Source organism: Artibeus jamaicensis, unplaced genomic scaffold (genome assembly GCF_021234435.1).
Source record: "Artibeus jamaicensis isolate MK-2021 breed Jamaican fruit bat unplaced genomic scaffold, CSHL_Jam_final scaffold_660, whole genome shotgun sequence".
Lineage (NCBI taxonomy): Eukaryota > Metazoa > Chordata > Mammalia > Chiroptera > Phyllostomidae > Artibeus > Artibeus jamaicensis.
In genome coordinates, this window is record NW_026522052.1 from 6,358,744 (window position 1) to 6,380,259 (window position 21,516).

The following is a 21,516-nucleotide window of genomic DNA, read 5'->3' on the forward strand; positions in this document are numbered from 1 at the left end:
CTAAGTACTGGTTGGATGTGGGTCTCAGCAAGACTCTCAGGTTTCTCGCTCGGCAAATTTGGTGAATGGTAGTACAATTCACTGAAATGAGGAACTCAGACCAAGTAGGTCTTGGACAAGAGACATCAATTCTGCTTGGAAATGTTGCATTCGAGGTGAGTATTGAGCAGAGATAGGTGACAACTTAGGTGTAGAGCTTTCGGGAAAATGCTTAATGTTCAGAGATAGATTGAAAGGCCCACTAAATTTAAAGAAGAATTTGTCTGAAGTTGAAGGAATCAGTGTCCAAATGTACAATTTCACTATAGACGTAAGTATATTCTTGCCATCTCGGGATAATTTAAGGAATGGAACAGCAACTCCATATGACATAAAAAATCAAACCATATGGGCAGTTGCCCACTCAACCTTGCATGTATTAAGGCTTATGAGAACAAACTTGTGATGGATAAATCTGGAAGCTTTCAAACTGGTTTTTATATGGAAGCAAGGAAAGACTTCTAATATGTATCCTGCCTGTGGCAAATCAAAATCCTAAGTCACTTCCCCTATTTCAGACAAATCATTTGAAAACCTTATCAACAATCAGAAAAGAGTGGTGAGCAAACAAAAGCAAGAAAAGATAAAACAAGTGTCAGTGTGCACTGCTCTGTTTTCTGTAACAGGCATTCACCATTTTCCCCATATCTGCCCTTCTCCCCTCCCACTGCTGACAGAAATTCATCTTTCTAGCAGATGGATTCTATCTGCAGAATTTCTGAGGAACTGCATCACATCCTATATGAAAAAAGAAAACTGGTTTAGGGTAAAAATAAATAAATAAATAGAAACCCTGAGATTGAGTTTCATTCTGTCATTTATGTGATTATGGACAAATTTACTAATTCGCTCACTCTTTCATTCACGCAACAAATTTTATAGGGTTCATTCCATATCACAGAACCTGTCCTAGTGCATAAAATAGTGAGTTAAAATGGGATTCTTGCTTGTAGACCAGTGGCAAGGCAGATACACAAACAGAGAATCACAGAGCAATGTAAATGCTAGAAAACTGGGCAAGTGATTGCACCCAACTCTGCTTTTTAAGAAAGCTTTACTGAAGCTTGAAAAAAGGAAAAGGTGCCTGTCAGGTGGGAGAGGTTTTAAGAAGTATAAGAGGGCAAACAGTCCTAGGGAGTGGGAATCAGAGGGGTTGGGGGTACACCTGGTTGAAGGAACTACAAGACTAAAGTCAAGGAGGCATTAGCTAGAATGAATTCGTATTTCAGAAGTTCCAAGTCATTTTCTACACTTGGAAAGCAGGGTAGGTACAATGAGTAACAGAGAAACGTGATAAAGGTTGATCCCTGGGCAGGGGCCACATCATGTACATTTTGCCTTGTTGACTGGACCTGCCTTTGAGGCATCCTCTTCTCTTTCCACACAGACTCAAGAAACACTGTCCTTTGGGGTAAGTGGTGCTTTTTCATACTGTCGTTGTCTCCTGCTCTCCACCTTGGAAACTCTCATCCACTATGTGGGGACTTTGACACTGTGTTCATAGGCTCCTGCCTAAATTCCATAGAATCCTATATTACTTGGGATTCTCCAGAGGAAAAGAACCAATAAGATATGTATGTTCACAGAGAGATATTTATTTTTAGGAGTTAGCTCACACAATTGTAAGGACTGACAAGTTCAAAGTCTGTATCGCAGGCCAGTATGCAGGAAACTCAGGCAGGGTTTCTGTGTTTTGAAGCAGAATTGCTTCTTCTTTGGGAAACCTCAGTCTTTGGTCTTAGGGCCTTCAACTGATTGGATGGGGTCCACCCACATGGAGGGAGGGTAATCTGCTTTAATCAAAGTCTGCATGTGTGTGTGTTAAATGTTAATCAGCTCTAAAAAAAATCTTAATGGCAACATCTAAACTGGTGTTTTACCAAACAACTGGGCGCCATAGCCTACCTAAACTGACACACAAAATTAACTACCACACATCCCTTAAGATTTCGAACTATTCAGCTATATTAGACAGGGGCTCAGCAGGAATCAGAATTCAATGAGATGGATTTTGTGAAGGGACTATCTTTAAAGGTATCATGAGGTTTAAGGGAACAACGAAGAGATGCCAAGGTATCTGTCAAGAACTATGAAGAATCTGGAATTCTTACTCTATTTGAAAGCTAACAAGGTAGCCTGTTAAAGTTTTCTGCATGCTGATAGAAGACATAATACTCCTAAGTCAAACACGAAGGACAGGTTATGACTGATAGCAATCACAGTAGCCAGAGAATCTGCATTTGTGTTCTGGTTTCCCATGCCCTAATTCCCAGAGTGACAAGGAGATGGCCAGATAACATCTTCACAGGCAATGGGTTGAGTTACAGGCCAGGAAACCCCGAGCTAAGGAACCCCAATCTTTTATAAAGGGCACTAAGCATGTTTGTCCTTTGCTTCAGAGGAAGACATTATCTTTATTATACTGAATGGTAAGTATGACCGCCTTTTGCTCTAAGGGGAGATACTGCCTTCACCTTCCAAGGCTATTTAGTATATATAACCATCCTTGAAAAGATGATCAGAAACAAAAGGCTGTTAATAACTCGTGCTCAAGTTGGGCGAAAACATGAGAGACTCATGAAGAATTCTCTCCTGACAGTATCTAGAAACCAATGGCGCTTAAAAGAAAATGTTATCACTCATAAAACCAAAATGCAAGAAGAAATAAAATCACCTGAGCCTAGTGAGAGCTGGTGCCTGGAAAACGGGCCACCAGTGGGAACTTCAGTCGTGGAGAGACACAGATGCCACTAGAGAAGCAATGTTGAAGCAGAGAGAATGGAAAGGAAACTGATCGCTCTTGCACTCTGATGTTTAACCATGTGGGTCAAAACCCACATGAAGCCAGCTAGCAAGAAAACCTGGATGACACAGTTGACAGGGGTCAGTCTCCCATATCCAAAGCAGCCCAGGGAGATGGTTGGAGAATCTATCTGGGATGCAGTAGAAGAGAATAATCAGCACAATATATGGTCCTCCAATAACCTAGCTTTGAAGCCCTGGCTGGTATGGCTCAGTGGATTGAGTGCTAGCCTCCAAACCAAAGGGTTGCAGGTTCAATTCCCAGTTGGGGGACATGTGTTGGTTTGCAGGCCAAGTCCCCAGTAGGGGGCATGTGAGAGGCAGCCACACACTAATGTTTCTCTCCCTCTCTTTCTCCTTCCCTTCTCTCTAAAAATAAATAAGTAAATAACCTTTTTTTTTTTTTTTTTTAAGTATCCTAGCTTTGAGGCTCCTTGACTTTATGGGATCAAATTATCTTCACTCACTCTGGTCAATTGCTCTCAAGGCTACACCCAACTTATCAACACCTAAGATCCCTCCACCTCTGAAATATTAAGCCTGAAAATAACAATCCCCGACCACACTTTCTAAACCTCCAGTTGGTTCACTCTCTTCTTCCCCAGGAGAACTGCTTTGCTTACCTGAGCACCACTGCTTCTTACATTCCATCAATTTCTAGTAGTTCCCCTCCTTCTTATTGAATCACTACATTTAATAATCCTTTCAGAGTCACTGAATGATAAGTTTCAGTCTTTTGGCTGCCTGAAAATGTTTCTACCCTATGCTCATTATTGTGTGATATTTTAGCGGGGTGCAAAGTCCTAGTCCACTCATTATTTCCTCTCGGAACTCTAAAGATATTATTCCGATGTTTTACTGCTTCTATTCTAACTGATGAGACTCCAATTTAATGCTATTTCCTCTGCAGGGGGCCTTTGTCTCTAGTGTCCTGCAGTTTCTCTATAATATGTTTACATAGGGACCTGTATTCATTTGTTTTACTCGTGAGTAAGCTTTCATCAATTCGAGTGATCAAGTCTTTTATAATTCTTAGAAAATTGTCAGCCCTGTCTCTTTGATATTGCCTTTTCTCCATTCTCTCTGCTTTCTTTCCCTGGAGACGACTATTACATGTGTACTGGATACCCTCCTCCATATCGTAACTGTTCCTTCATATTCTCCATCTCTTCTGTTTGTCATCCTGTAGCTATTCCCCAGTTCACTAACCATGCATTAATATGTAACTTAACCCCCTTAATTAGTTTTAATTTTAATAAAATTATTTTTTATTATTAGTAGTTCTACTTCTAGAAGTTATATTTTTAGAAGTTTTTATTTCTGGAAGTTCTACTTCTAGAAGTTTTATTTCTAGAAGTCCTATTTCTATTATTTCAAGAATTTCTAGAATTTCTTGGTTCCTTTTAAATCTGCCTGGTTTATTTTCAGTATCCTGTTCTTTCCTCAGGATTTCTGTATCTTCTTCCAGCTCTGATCCTTGTAAACTACTTATCTTATCATCTTTTCAAGACTGTTGGGTGAAAACAAGTTATCAGTATTCCAATTCTACCGTATCTGATAAATCTCTGCCTTCTGGGCTATTTCCCTTGTGGCCTGGAATCTGCCTATGAGCTCACCTTTGGTCATAATTGGTTTCCCCATTAGCGTCTCCTGGATTGCGGAAGCGAGCAACATAATGGCTTTAGATCTGCATCTTTCGGGCACAAAAATAATTTCACTGCCTAGGGTCACAATCTATCCAGAATCAGCTTTTATACTAATATCTCCTCTATAAGTATTCCCATTAACAAGAATAGGGTAAATTCAGATTCAAGTATGAGATGGGGCAAAAATACACTTTCTTGTTACTTTTCTTGAGAGCTTCTAGTTCCCACTTCCACTAAGGGGTAATGCTACCAGAATTGATTTACGGATCTCAGTTTCAGCTTGCTGCCTTGTTCTACATTAAGGCAATATTTCCAGTCCTTATGCAGCGGCTAGAAGCCCAGCCTCTAGAATACACATTCTGCTCTATATCCCTGGCTGATGCATCGGGTTTACAGATCCCTATTTCAGGCCTACATCTTTTCAGTGAGAAGGGGTGGCAGAGACCCTCATTGGCTCTTCCGCCATGATGCTACAACTGGCAGTTCCCCTGCATTGCTACTTTATTCATATCTCTAATTTCTTTGTTTCTCCATTGGCTTCTGGGAATGTTACTCCATTCATGGCTTTGGTAAGATGCCAGTTCAGCCTAGAATCCTCAGTACACCATTCAACCCCTCTACTTCCTACAGCCTAACAAGGTAGAATTCTTTATCCCGCCTCACCCACCTCAGAAACACTCAAGACTGGACATGTCTGAACAGCCCCTTTCTTATACCGCACCCATGACAAGCAGAGTACACAATGAAAGTACGGACTTTAGGGTAAAACAGCTAAATTTAAAGCCCAGTTCTGCCACTTATTAGCTCAGTAAGCTAGACAAGATATTAAACTCAGGGTCCCCAACCCCTGAGTGAAGCTCGGCTGAGCTCCACCCCACTTCCCGTGCCCCTCTCCATCCACAGCAGGCAAGCAAGCCATCTCACCTGAGTTCTGCCTCCCACGTCGTATTGTCCCCTCCACCCGCATTTTCCACAAAAACGGTCCCTGGCGCCAAAAATGTTGGTGACTGCTTATTTAACTTATCTAAACCTCCATTTTCTCTCCAGTAAAATGTAAATAATAACAATTTTTTCAAAGTGATTGTACAGATAAAATAAAATAATGAGGGGAAAGCGCTTAGCATAGCTCTTGACACTTTCAAGAAAAGTAGCTATTGTTAGAGTATAGAAAAAATCTGAGACTGATACTCACAAATATATTTTCTTCAACCTCAGCAAGACCATCTGTAAGGCTTAGAAACCCCTTTCACACGATGCCTTTTCCATTTCCCCCAACTGTGCTTGCAAATCTAGAGCCTTCTCCTCAAGTCCTGTACCACACACCTCTGACCCTACTCCCAGCAGGTACCTTTGCTTCCTGTGTCAGTAAAGACATCGAGAGTAGCGGATGCTTTCAACATCAGCTTGGGCAGCCAATGAGAGCAATCCGTCTTACTGACTTCATATGACTTACAGCAAATTTGGTCTTCATCTTACAAAAATTATTTGAGTACATACTGTGCACCAGGCAGTGTTCTCAGTCCTGTGGATACCTCCGTGAACAAATGAAATAAACACCCCCACCATGAATAGTTCACATTCTCCTGAGAAGAATAAAAAAAAAGATAAGTAAACTAGCCTGTGTTATAAAAAGTGGTAAGTGCTGTGGAGGAAAGCAAAATGCTGGCAGGGCTGTGATTTTAAATAAGGTCATTGGGAAAGTCCTCACTGAAAAGGTAACAACCACACCTAAAACAAAAACAAAACCAAACTAAACAAACAACTAAACAGGAACAGAACCACAGAAATGGAGATAACATGGAGGGTTATCAGCAGGAGAATGGGAGGGAGAGAGAGGGGGAAAGGTACAGAGAATAAGTAGCATAAATGGTAGGTAGAAAATAGACAGAGGGAGGGTAAGAACAGTATAGGAAATGTAGAAGCCAAAGAACTTAAATGTGTGACCCATGGACATGAACTAAAGAGGGGGGGACAGGATGTGGGTGGGAGAGGGTGTGCAGGGTGGAGGGGAATAAAGAGGGGGAAATGGGACAATTGTAATGGCATAATCAATAAAATATACTATTTTTAAAAAGGCAGCATCAGAGTCAAGGTGCTGAGGGAGTGAGGAAATGCAAAGTGCGGGGTCCTGAGGTGCAGCTACGCCAGGTGTGTTTGAGAAAAGCAGCGAGGCGAGCATGGCTGAAGAGAAGTGGGGAGGTGGAGACCTGCCAGGTGAGGCCAGAGAACTGATGAGGGCCCAGCTCGCGGAGGGCCTTGCCAGCCATTCCCAGCCTGCTGGCATCCTCTTTGAGCTCGATGGAAGGACTTCATGTTGGATTTTGAGTAGCGGGATGACATAGAGACTTACATTTCGATGGCATCACTCTGCTGCTGTGTTGACAACTGGCTGGAAAAAAAAAAGTAAGCCTAGACCCAGGTAGGCTAGATAGGAGACTTCGGAACTAATCCAGGCAGGAGATGCAGGTAACTCAAGGCAGTGGCACTGAAGGTAGCGAAGAAATGGTCACATTCTGCATGTATCTTGAAGCACCAACAGTTTTTTTTTCAAGTGAGATAAAACTGACATGTGACATAACTCAATGTTTGTATGCACTGCAAAATAATCACCGCAATGACACTAGTTAACTAACAGGTGTCACCGTACAAAGTCACAAAATTTTTTCTTGTAATGAGAACTTCCAAGATCTACTGTCTTAGCAACTTTCAGAAATGCAATACAGTATTATTAATAATCATGCTGTACATTACATCCTCCTGCGTATTTATTTTATAACTGGAAGCCTGTACCTTTGGACCCTTTCACTCTTCCTGCCCACCCCGGCCTGGCATCTGGCAGCCTCCATCCTGCTCTCTGTATCTGTGAGCCCGTTGTTTGTTTGTTTTTAAGTTTCCTCATGTAAGTGAGATCATATGGTATTTGTCTTTCTTAAGAAATTCTCAAATTCTGTGCATATTTTAAAGTGCCAACAGTTTTTGTTAATGGATTGGATGTGAAGTGGGAGACAAATAGAGGTTTCAAAGATGATGTAAGCTTTTTGCCTAAAGCAACTAGAAGGATAGAGATCCATCAAATTAGTTAAGAAATCCTGAGAGGACTGGGTTTCACGGGGGAGAATAAGGATGTTGAGGAATTTAGTTCTGCACATGTTAAATCAGAGATGTCCGCTTTCCACTGAAATGGAGATGTCCAGTAGGTTGCTGGACTTTGACAGTTGAAGGAGAGGTCCAAGCTGGGGCTACAAACTTAGAAGTTGTCCACATATCTTACTGCCATAAGACTAGATGGTATCCCCAAAGGAGTAAGTACAGATAGAAAGAACAGGTCTGAGGACCGAGGAGGGGGGAGTGAACACGATCAGTGAAGGAGACTAAGAAAAAGTGGCTGGCGAGGTGGGAGGAAAGCTGCATGTGCTTGGTGGTGTCCTGGCCATCGAGCAAGAACATATTTCCAGGAGGAGATGATGGTCATCTCTGTCAAATGTCACTGAGTCAGATAAGAACGGAGGATTGACCATTGGGTACAGCAACCTGGGGATAATCAATGAGCTGGATGAAAGCAGTTTGAGTGTAGCAGTGGGCGTGAAAGCCACTGGAGTGGATTTGAGAGAATTCACTCAACAGATGCCAAGGTTTGTGACGGCATTATTTCCAATAGCCAAATGGTGGAAACAGCCAAGCATCCACCGACAGATGAATGGATAAACACAAGCTGATATTCAAATACAATGGAATATTATTTACTCTTAAAAAGAAATGAAATTCTCATACATTCTACAATATGAATGAAACTTGAAAACATTATACTAAGTGAAATAAGCTACATAAAAAAGGAAAAATTATTACATTTACAATACATGAGGTATCTAGAATAGTCACATTCATAGACACATTCATAGACAAAGAGAGTGAAATGGTTGTGACCAGGGGTTAGGGTAGGTGTGGGAAATGGAAATATTGTCTAATGCTAGGGTGTCAAACTCATTTTCACTGGGGGCCACATCAGCCTTGAGGTTGCCTTCAAAGGGCCAAATGTAATTTCAAGTCCTTAACAGTTAAGGAGTAGTTATATTTATACAGTCCTAAAATTATTTTGGCCCTTTGAAGGCAACTTAAAGGGCCAAAAACTTAAAAAAAGAATTTAAAGAGAGGAATTGGAAAGAAGAGACAGTCTTTCAGGAAGTTTTGTTGTAAAAGGAAGCAAAGAAATGGGGCAATAGCAGGACAGAGACGGGGGGGGCCAAGAAAGGATTCTGTATAAATAAGGGAGAGATGACAAGTTCTTTGTATGTCTGCAGGAATGAGCCAGGAAAGAGGGGGAAATGGAGAGCAGAAAACAGAGGGCGGAGTGGCTCCCTCAGCGTCACCAAGTGAGTGAAAAGGGCAGGGTGTGGTGCCCAACAGCAGGGAAGCTCTGCTAGCAGCAGAGGGAGGGACGGACTCAGAAGGGAAGTGCTAGGATCCTGAGTTTTCCATGGACCCTAACAGGAAAGAGAACCCAGTACCTGGTTTTACACACAGGGAAGCTAAGTACGATTTGCTAATAAATTCTATCAATTCTCTTCTTACTGCTTTTCTTTTCTCTATGAAATAGGAAGTGTGATCATTATGGTACACAGAGCAATGGCACTCCAAAGATGTCCAGGTTCTAATGCCTGGAACCTGTGATGATGTCACCTCTCATAGCCAATAGTCACCTCTCGTGCAATAGTCCTTAAAAATGGAAGAGGAGAGCACTGGCTGGATGGCTTGGGTGGTTGGAGTGTCATCCTGTACACCAAAAGGTTGCGGGTTCAATCCCCAGTCAGGGTACACACGTAGGTTGTGGGTTGAATCCCCAAGCTGGGTGCATACAGGAGGCAACTGACTGATGTTGTCTCTCATCAATGTCTCTCTCACATTGATGTTTCTCTCACTCACTTGCTCTCCCTTTCTCTCTCTCTAAAATCAATAAAGACATTCTCAGGTGAGGATTTAAAAAGATTTTATTAAATGGAAGAGGAGAATAAAATACTGATACCTGCTACACCATAGATGAGCCTAAGTAAAAAAAAAAAGATGAAAACAACCTAAGTAAAAGAAGCCAGGCACACACAAAAAAAAACACAACATATTTTATGATTCCATTTATACGTTGAATGTCCAGAATAGGTAAATCCATAGAGATAGCAAATAGATTTGGGGTGGGGAGGTTGAAGGGTGACTGCTGAAGTATACAGAGTTTCTTTCAAGGTTAATAGAAGCTGGCCTATATTTGGTTGTGGTGCAAAATGCACAATTCTGTGAATATACTGAAACTATCTAAGTTACACTTTTAAAAATATTTTATTGTTTATGCTATTGCAGTTGTCCCAATTTTTCCCCCTCTCACCCCTTCCACCCAGCCCATCCCCCACTCCCACAGTCAATCTCTACACCATTGTCCACATCTTGGGTCACTCCCAACCCCAAATGTTATCTGACTACTCCCTTCACCTTTCACTCAGCCCCCACCCTGCCCCTCCCTTCTTACAGCTGTCACTCCATCCCACAATTCTATGCTGGTTCTATTTTGTTTGTTTATTTTGTTTATTAGATTTCACTTACAAGTGTGATCATATGAAATTTGTCTTTCACTGACTATTTCACTTAGCACAATAGTCTCCAGTTCCATCCATGCTGTTGCAAAAGGTAAGAATTCCTTATTTTTTACTGCTGCATGGTATATTATCATGTAAATGTACCACCGATTTTTCATCCACTCATCTACTGATGGGCCATTAAGCTTTTTCCAAATCTTGGCTATTGTAAATGGCACTGCCATGAACACAGGGGTGTATGAATTCTTTTGAATTAATGTTTCAGGAGTCTTAGGATATATCCCCAACAGTGGAATCGCTGGGTCAAAAGTTAGCATAAAAAGTTCCTTTTTAGCATTTTGAGGAAATTCCATGCTGTTTTCTGCAGTGGCTGCACTGGTCGGTCTACATTCCCTCAACAGTGCCTGAGGGTCTCCCTTTCTCCACAACCTCACCGGCACTGTTGTTTGTTGATTTATTGCTGATAACCATTCCGACAGGTGTGAGGCGGTGTCTCATTGTGGTTTTAATGATCATCTCTCGGATGGCTAGTGATATTGAGCAATTTTTCATGTCCATGGGCCTTCTGTATGTCTTCCTCGGAGATCTATCTAACTGTACACTTTAAACAGGTGAATTATGAGGTGTATGAAGTGTATCTTCAGTGCACCTGTTACTACAAATGTGGGAGAGAAACAGGAGATTGGGTCAGAGGAACATGTGACACTGGAAGAGGGTCAGAGAGTTGCTGACTTTACACTTGGAAGGAGACCATGAGCCAAGGAATGCCGGTGACCTGTGAGAGCTGGAAACGGCCAGGAGATGGATTCTCACTTGAGCTTCCAGAAAGGGACACGGCCCTGCCTAGACCTTGAGTTCTAGCCCAGTGAGACCTTTGTCAAATTTGTGACCTATCAACCGCTAAGATAATACTTTTGTGTTGTTTTAAGCCATTACATGTGTAGTAATTATTGTTATGGCTGTCGTCAATTATAAGTGAGCGTGGAGAAGAAGATATCAGAGGTTTGACAGAAGAGGGGGTGTTAGGAAGCAGTCATCTAAGAAAGCAAAAGAATGAATTAACTGGCAGAATGTATGGAACACACATTAGGAACACACACCAGGGAACTTTCCCCCACTTAGATGGCTCCTGTGGGAGTTCTGTTTCTTTATTACCCACCAGTGGGCAATATTTCATTGATCCAAAGACAATCATCTGCAACTCCACTTCTGGCAATATATCCAAAGGGACCTGAAACACTGATTCAATAGCACACAGGGGTGGGAAAACATAGGTTTATAGCTGTTCGTATGGAAAAATACATAATGCAGGGATAAATAATAACACAAGAATAAACTCTGTGTTTCAGGTAGTTGCAACTGTAAATCTACTTTTGCCTACCCCTGTATAGGCACCCCTCTGTTCATTGCAGCATTATTTACAATAGTCAAGATTTGGAAGCAGCCAAGTGCCCATTGGTAGATGAGTGGGTAAAAAAGCTGTGGTACATTTACGCAATGAAATACTACTCAGGCATAAAAAGGAAGTCTTACATTTTGCAACGGCATGGATGGATCTGGAGAGTATTATGCTAAATGAAATAAGCCAGTCAGAGAAAAACAAATACCAATAATGTCACTTACATGTGGAATCTAATGAACAAAATAAACAAACAAAATAGAATCAGGCTCATAGATATGGAGAACAGACTGACAGATGTCAGAGGGGAGCATGCTGAGGGGCTGGGTGAATGGTGTGGGTGAAGAGATAAAGGACAAAATAAACCTGATGGACACAGACAATGATATGGTGATTACCAGAGAGAAAGGAGGTAGGGGGAGCTAGAAGAGAGTAAAGGGGATAAATGGTGACAGAAGGAGACTAGACTTTGGGTGATAAACACACAATACAATACACAGATGATGTGTTAAAGGGTTGTACACCTGGAACCTATATAATTTTATTAAGCAATGTCACCCCAATAAATTTAATAAGAAATTTAAGTAAGTAAATAAATAAAGGGGAATTAGGAAAAAACAAAGATGACCATTCATCTGTTACAAGTGTGGCCAATCATTAGATCACACTCCTAACCTCAAACAATTTCTGGATTGGGTTATCAACAAACACTGTCCCCCAGCCAAATGAAAGCAATAGGAAGTTAACCAGTCTTAAAGAAGAACTAGCAAACAATAACTCAATTCTTGCAAAGTGAGCTGTGACTATTACTCAACCCTTAAGATAAGCCCCAGCCCAAATGTATTCACCAACAGAAAGTACACAGCTGAGGATTCTTCCCCATCTCTTTCTCCGGGTGGCCCTGTGAGTACAGACAAGGGAAATTCTCCCGGGGAAGAACCTGGGGCAGACATACTGAGCTCATTCCAATGTTAAGGAGGTGAGTTAACAAAGAGTTGCCCTTGAAATTTGTGTGTCCTATGATCTACTTTATTCATCTCCTACAGTAAGATATAAGACCTGTATCAGTTACCACTATATGTGGCTTTCATTCTCATTCTTTTCTAAAAGGGCTTTTTTTTCTTAAGTTGGGGATATCCTATTTGTCTTGCATCATTTTCTATTAGTTGTACTCCAGAAGAACAACATACACACATTTAATTTATGCAAATTCAAGTGGTGTTAGGAGAGAGAAACATTAGCACCAATTTGCTTGGTGAGTGATGACCAATAATAAGGAAGAGATGGAAGACGTGAATCTTTCATTTCTTCAGTTGGTCTCAGTTTCTGGGCACCTCTTGTGAGGTGGACCCCCAGCAGTCTGAGTGCAAGTCTGAAATCCCAAAACAAAAGCAGCAACTTCCTCCATAGAAGAACAAGCAGTCTGTTTCAACACTTGCAGGAAAACCCATGGGGTTGGGATTCCTCAGTGACAGCATGTCGGCCTCCAACATAAGCTCAGAAATACTACATATTATGCTTCAAGGGTAAGGTAAGGGATCTTCAAAGGTAATTTTCACTACACATGATTTTTAAATCTGTAACATATGCTTGTTATACTATTTAATAATTGTATTTTTATCTTCATTATATTTTTCTCATTACTATTTAGTCCCCTAATATTCCCTTTCCCCCAGAAATCACCACACTATTGTCCATGTCCATGAGTCCTTCTTCCTTTTTGCTCAGTCCCTCCACCCCATAGCCTCCCCTCCACAACTAGCTGTCATCTGCTCTCCATCTATGATTCTGTCTCTGTTTTGCTTGTTAGTTCAGTTTGTTCACTAGATTCCACATATAAGTAAAATCATACAGTATTGGTCTTTCTCAGAGTGGCTTATTTCACTTAGTGTAATGTTCTCCAGATCCACCCATGCTGTTTCAAAGGGTAGTTTTCTTCTTTTTACAGATAAGTAGTAATCCATTGTGTAAATGTGCCATAGTTGTCTTATCCACTCATTTATTTGATGGGTACATTTTGGTGATTGTAAATAATGCTGCAATGAACATAGGAGTACTTATGTTCTTTTGAAGTAGGGTGTTTGGTTCCTTTGCATATATAGTCCCAGAATGGGATCACTGGGTTAAAAAGCAGATCCATTTTTAATTTTTTGAGGTACCTCCATATTGCTTTTCACAGTGGCTGGATCAGTCTGCATTCCCACCAACAGTGCAAAAGAGTTCCCCTTTCTGCACATCCTTGCCAGCACCTCCTTTTTAATAACATTCTATTTTACTGTATAAAATAAGATAAAAATGAGGAGGCTAAATAAAACTGAATGTAGAAGCAAATAGCATGTGAGGTATGTTGGAGAGATATAAAAATAAGTGGGGCATGCATGTTCTGAACTACATAGAAAGGGAAGGAAGGACCAAGACATACCAATATTCATATTTCACTAAATATGCATGAGGCATATTAAACATTTGACATTTACGAGGTCTTAAATCAGCCACCCATAAATAATGCTGTTCTGGCCCCACTTGTCCATATGCCCAAGAAATGTAGATGAAATTCACAGCTAATTATCAAGCTAATTGATGAGATACAGCTACTTGCCCTTGCATCTTTCCAACAGACAAGTGTGTGTGTTGGCTCCACGCACCTTGAGTCTGCTCAGACCTCAACTCTGATCCCCATAGCCCCACCATCAGACAGGAAAGCTGACAAAGCAGGGGAAAAACAGTCTATGGCTATACCACCCTGAACACACCCGATCTCATCTGATCTAGGAAGCAGGGGGAAAACAGGTAGTATGATTCTTCCACCCAACTTGTAACTCATTCAAAATGTATGACTCTGCCATGGCCAGCGTGGCTCGGTTGGTTGGAGCAGCATCCCATAAACCAAAAAGCTGTGGTTCAATTCCTGGTCAGGGCACATGACTAGGTTGCAGGGTTTGGTCCTCAGTTGGGGTGTGTACAAGAGGCAATGGATTGGCGTTTCTCTCTCACATGTGTGTTTCTCTCTCCCTCTTTTTCTCCCTTCCTTCCCAATAAGCATGTCCTTGGGTGAAGATAAGTAAAATATGTATTACTCTATCCAACCTCTTTCCCCTTACTCTTTTTTTTTTTTACATAAACTGTGTGACTTGAGCTTCTTAGTTTGCTCTGTGAAACTTTCTTGTCTGTGGCCTCTGGGATAAGTTTGCCTGATAAGGGTCTTGGAGGATACCCCCGGCTCAAAGTCATGTTTCAGTGGCAGGAGCTAACTGTATTTAGAACCTTTGCAAAAAATTATAACTCTACTCTTTTGAGGGTCATTGCATTTGGCATTGAGCCCATAGTTTCAGAATTGTGTGCAACCACATCAAGGCCTGATCAACAGAGATCCCAGGTGTCAGAGATAAGAGAAGTAGCTAGTCACATTTTTTAAATAGTTTCTCACGGAGGGGGCAAGATATCTTCAGTTCTATGAGAATAGACTGCATTATGTTATAGAAAATGTATAAAAGTGGATGCGTGTGTGTAGTATACTATAAGACTGTCTACCTGGAATTCTTCCTTCCCCTAGAAACTGCCCTCAGCATCAACATACGTGACATGGATGCTATATGTGCTTGAGCACCCACTGCCTTGATTTCAGCTGATTGGTTTACAGACAGTCTGAGCTAAGGTACCCAACCTGAGCTAAGCCCCTTCTCTGGAATTTTTTAATTTAAGACCCAAAGAATTGAGGTCAGTTCTTCCCCAATGTAGACATTTGTGTAGCATATTCCTACAGATTGCAATATATTAGGATTTTAACCTGTTGCTTTGGGTTCTAGAGCCAAATTGCTTGGATTCAAATTTTGACTCTGACATTTCCTATCTATGTGAGCTTGGGCAATAGCTAAACCTCTCTTCAATCTCCTTATCTGTCAAGGAGAGAGAATTATAATACCTACTACATACAGTTATAGTGAATAATAGAACTCAGAATCATAGCTTAAACTCGATAAATGTTAGTCATCTTTACTCTTGACAAATCAAAATGAAGTATTATATTTTTCCCAGTTCTACTTCAATTCAGCGCTATTCAACTCAGTATTTTTTTGGCACACAAATTACACAGGCATACTCAGAGATATTGTGGGGTGTGTTCCAGACCACCGGAATAAGGCGAGTATCACAATCAAGCAAGTCATGATTATTTTGGTGGTGGAGGCACTCACCTTCAGTTTGTAAAAACCACAACACCTAGGAAGCATCATAAACCAAAGCACAATAAATTGAGGGATGCCTGTACTGCAAATATTAAGTTAACCTTAGGCGGAAAAAATGGTGCCAGAAGAGACATGGTCCCTGCCTTCACGGAATTGACAGTTCAATGGAGAAGGCAAATATTAAACAAATAATCACATAAATAATCTTAAGTACAAACTATGAGTTGTGCCACAAAGGATAAGTAGAAGATGGTGTGTGAAGTGACAGGTGGAATACCAGTCTAGTCTTTTTTAAGAAAACAATGTAATCCCAGACAAGAAAAAGCTGAAGTTCACCACTAGCAAACCACTATGACAAGAAATGTTAACAGAACTTTTTTAAGAAGAGAAAAAAATCAATCAAAACCATGAATAAGAAAATATTGCAAAGAAAAAATATTCTCTGACAAAGGCAAACACATAAAAAAAGCAGTGGCTTAACCAACACTTAAGTTGTTACAAAGGTTAAAAGGCAAATGCACACAAAATAAGTAGAAACTAATGACAAAAAAATGTGGAGGGGGTGAGTAAAAATGATAGTGATTATACAATGTGTTCAAACCTAAGCAATCATCAAGTTAACATAGACTACTATAAACATAGCCTGGTATAGATGAAGCTCATGATAACCACAAACCAAAAATCTATAAGAAATATTACAAAAAATGAGCAGAAAGAAATCCAAATAACAGAAAGTCATCAACATACATGAGAAGAGAGTATGAGAATAAGCAAGGAACAGATGGCTATAAAAACAATAAAAGGCAATAACTACATACCTATCAATAATTACTTTAAATGTAAATGAATTAAATGTTCCATTCAAAAGATGAATGAAGACAATCTGGTACTCGTATGAGCAATGTTACTCAGCCCCAAAAAATGAATGGAGTCTTATCATTTGCAACAACATGGATGGAGCTAGAGGGTATTGAGATAAAGTGAAATAGGTCGGACAGAGAGAGACAAATATCATATGATTCCACTTGTAAGTGGAATCTAAAAAAAAAGGAAACCAGGAAGACAGAGGCAAACTCATAGATACAGAGAACAAATTGCTGGTTCACAGATGAAAAAGGGACTCAGGGGCTGGGTGAAAATGATGAAGACATTAACAAGCATAAAAATAGTCATGGGCAGGGAATGTAAAGGACAGCTTAGGGAATATAGTCAATAACATTGTAATAGCATCTCTAACTGCAGTGCCACCTCTACCTGGCTGAGATCTAGCCTAAGAACAAGGAGGGTCAGTAAAGAGGTCTCCACACTGGTTGGTGGGAAGGCACGGAGAAAGCAATTGGCTACCAAAGCCACTTGCAAGAGCACACCCCCTACTGGAGGGGTGAAGGACCTCATCATTTCAGGCCTGGTACCACAGCACTCCGTAAAATTCGATGTTATCAGAAATCCACTCAATTTCTGATTCACTAACTTCCTTTCCAGCATCTGGCACAAGAAATTGCTCAGCACTTCCAAACAGAACTGCACTTCCAGAGTGCCCCTATTGGTGTTTAGCAGGCAACAAGTGAGGCCTGCCTAGTCGACCTTTTAAAACACACAAACCTGTGGTTATCTATGCCAAACATGTAACAGTTCTGCCAAGTAACACCCAGCTAGCACGCTGCATACGTGGAGAACATGCTTAAGAATCCACTATGATGGGAAACATTTCACTCTTTAAAACAAAAATTGTTTCCTTCCTGTTGTTGGTAGTTCTGAATGTTAGATATATTTTTTCCATGGTGTCAAAAATGTGCCTAAGTATATGATTCTAAGTGGAAAATAGGGGACAAAAAATAGGTATCGACAGATTTTCCATTTTCATTTACGTATGAATTTTTTAATACAAATGTGGGGACATAAAGCATTAATGCAACTCAAAATGTTTCAGTGAGCAACTCTCAGCAGTTCCACTTTGTAACAATTATAAATAAATCTGTTAAATTTTTCCAGACAATGCCAGCATTTGGATTTTTTTCTTCCTAATGACAAAATATTGTAATAGCTACACATGGTGTCAGGTGGGTACAAGACTTATTGGGGGGATCACTTTGTAAATTATACAAGTGTCTAACCACTCTGCTGTATACCTGAAACTAATATAATATTGAATGTTAACTATAATTGAAAATTAAAAATTAAAAAATTAAGTTAAGTTTAAATAAAAGAAAACAATGTAAGAGTTAGTAAGGGAAGAGAAGTTGGAGAAACCCTATCAGGTAGAGGAGTCATGTGCAGAGGCTCTGAAGTAGGAAAGATCTTGATGACTTAAGAAATGAAAAAAGGTCATCGTAGCCTGAATAGAGTGCGAAAGAGAAGAGGAAGGTAGCATGAGATGAGACTGGAGAAATAGGCAGGAAAGACAGATCATTCAGGACCTTGCAAGATGAGTCAGATACTAAAGACTCAAGATCTGGGAGGTTATCCCTGGCTGGGGTAGCTCAGTGGATTGAGTGTGGACTGTGAACCAAAGGGTTGTTGGCTCAATTCCCAGTGAGGGCACATGCCTTGGTTGCAGGCCAGGTGACCAATAGGGGGCGCATGAGCATCAACCACACATTGATGTTTCTCTTCCTCTCTTTCTCCCTCCCCTCCCCTCTCTCTAAAAATAAATAAATAAAATATTTTAAAAAATAAAAAAGATCTGGGAGGTTAGCTTAAGGATTTTTTATCAGGATGGCAGAGGTTGAAAATGAAGTAGGTGGAAAAGGGTTGTGAGATATTTAATAAAAGGGGAAAAATTAAGTATTTGTTCTGCTTTCTTACATAAACTAAACCACTAAGTAGTCATATAACTGATGAGGACAAATTTCCCTTTGTGGAAACATTGCAGCTAATAAATGAAGAAAGGTAGAATTATATCACCATTTTAAGTCCTAATGAATGAATTGATCCACGCATTATTCATCATTAGCAGTTAACATTACAGAGAGGCAAGCACACATTGGATGTCTCCTAATGGAAAAATATACAGCCCCCTATGAAGATATCTTGCCAAAAATAAAGTTTTAATCTGATAAAACCTCTAGATCTTACTACCGATTTACAGAAAACACAGAGGATGAGGGAACATGTTAAAGTACACCATGGAGATTGTGGCAAAAAATGCACAACAAACAACCTAGTTCCATAAATAACAATTTTAAATTACTGGGAAAACAAAAAAGAAAATATATAGAGTACTTAAAAGACACACCAACCAAATACAATATAGCTCCATACTGAAACAAACTGTAAAAAACATATATAGTATTAGTAAGTCTTGGAACTGTGAATACTAACTGTGTATTTCATATTAAAAATCGTTGTTATTTTTAAATTACGATAATAGCATTGTGGGGTTTTTTATGTTTATCTTTTTAGAGATAGACTAAAATGTTTAAATATAAAATGATATGATATCTGGGATTTGCCTCAAAATAATATGGAAAGGGGAGGTGGATGTGTGTGTGGATGAAGCAGCATTGGACATTGGTTGGATTTTGGCACTTAGGTGATATGTACATTCTTACATTTTAAAAAACTCTTCTTTCCATTCTTTATATGTTGAAATTCTCAAAAATGATCTTCAGACTTCTGGTCAAGATGGTGGCATAGGTAAACATGGTTTGCCTCATTGCACAACCACATCAGAATTACAACTAAAATATAGAATAGCCATTACCTGGAACCATCAGAAATCAAGTTGAATGGAAGTCTGACAACTACAGAATTAAATAAACCACATCCACCCAGAATGGTAGAAGGGGTGCAGATGCAGAATGGGCTGGTCCCACACCCGCATGTGGTGGGTAAAAAACTCAGGAGAGATATTTCAGGAGCAAGGAGTCCCAATCCCAAACCAGGCCATCTAGCCCAGTGTTACAGTGCCAAGAAGATAAGTTCCCATAACTTCTGGTTGCAAAAACTAGCCAGGATTAAGCTGGTTAAAGAAACTTCTAGAGTCCCAAGCAGTTCCCCTTAAAGGACCCACACACAACTTACTCAGACTACCTTCCTCTGAGCTCCAGCATGGCATAGCAGCTTGAAAGACACCAGTAGCACACAGAGAGCAACTGAAGTGTCTGGCATCAGGGTGAGAGCTGGAGGACAGCTTTCTCCCAGACAGAAAGGTGGGCAGAGGCTATGGTCCCTTTTCTGAGCCTTCCCCCAACAGAGCCACAGAAATAGCAGGCAGGTGCCATATCTGAGACTCCATCAACCTGGCTAACACTGTTTTCCTGGCCCTGGACATCCCCTCAGATTCCATCCCACCCAATTTACTGGGCTACCCAAACTGTTAACTGTGACCTTTCCATATAAATGGCTGATTTTGGCTCATGATTCACATTGGGGGATTCACAATTTCCTAAATCCTATCAAACAAGCAACAGCTGGCCTCAAAGCCCCCAGATCCTGTACCTCTTGTTAAGTGGCCCCAGGTCCAGTACTAGCAGCAGCCAACCTAGATTCATAGCTTGGCTTTGCCTGTGAATCTCTAAGCCCAGCACAAATAGCAGCCATCTCAGATTGTTTTATAGTTCACGCAGGTAGTGGTTGACATTGGCCTGCACCACCCATAAAACCCCAGAATTAGTGCACAGAGTAGATAGCTACAGACCACGTCAGAGCACTACCACCCTGCCCGTGCACAGCTGATCCTCCACAGAAGATGGAGGTTGGTGGTCAGGGCTGACAACAAGTCCTTGCAGTTGATCAATCCCTCCCATTGATCTGCCAATAGCAATCAACACTGAACTACAAGAGGAGGGTATACTCAGCTCACACAGAGAGCACACCTGGAATACCCAGCTTGGGTGATAGGGGAGGCTGTGCCATTGTACCACACAGGAAACCTACTATTTTAGGCTTTGCTACCAAGACGGGCAGTCATAGCAGCTCAACCTGATACATAGAAAAAAACACAGGGAGGCTGACAAAATGAGGAGACAAAGAAACATGATGCAAATGAAAGAAAGATCAAAACACCAGAAAAAGAACTAAACAAAATGGAGATAAGCTATCTATCAGATGCAGAGTTCAACACTCTGGTCATAAGGGTGCTCAGGAGACTTAGTGAGAACCTCAGCAGCATAAAAAAGATCCAATCAGGAACGAAAGATAGACTAGTTGAAATAAAGAACAATTTACAGGGAAACAACAGTAGTGGATGAAGCTGAGAATAAAATCAATGATTTGGAACATAAGGAGGTAAAAACAACCAATCAGAACAACAAGAAGAAAAAAGAATCCCCCAAAATGAAGATTGTGTAAGTAGTCTCCGGGACAACTTCAAACATTCCAATATGCACATCATAGGGGTGCCAGAAGGAGAAGAGAAAGAGCAAGAATTTACAAATCTATTTGAAAAAAGAATGAAAGCAAACTTTCCTAATTTGGTGAAGGATATAGATATGCATATCCAGGAAGCACAGAAAGTCCCAAACAAGATGGATGTTAAGAAGCCCACTCTAAGAAATATCATAATTGAAATGCCAAAGGTTAAAGATAAAGAGACAGTGTTAAAAGCGGCAAGAGAAAATCAGTCAGTTACCTACATGGGAGTTCCCATAAGACTATCAGCTGATTTCTCAAAAGAAACTTTGCAGGCTAGAAGGGTTTGGCAAGAAACATTCAAAGTCATGAAAATCAGGGACCTATAGCCAAGATTGCTCTACCCAGCAAAGCTATCATTTAGAATCGAAAGGCAGATAAAGAGCTTCCCAGACAAGAAAAAACTAAAGGTGTTCATTATCACCAAACCATTATTATAAGAAATGCAAAAGGAACTTATTTAAGAATAAAAAAGATCAAAACTATGAGCAGTAAAATGGGTATAAATACATATC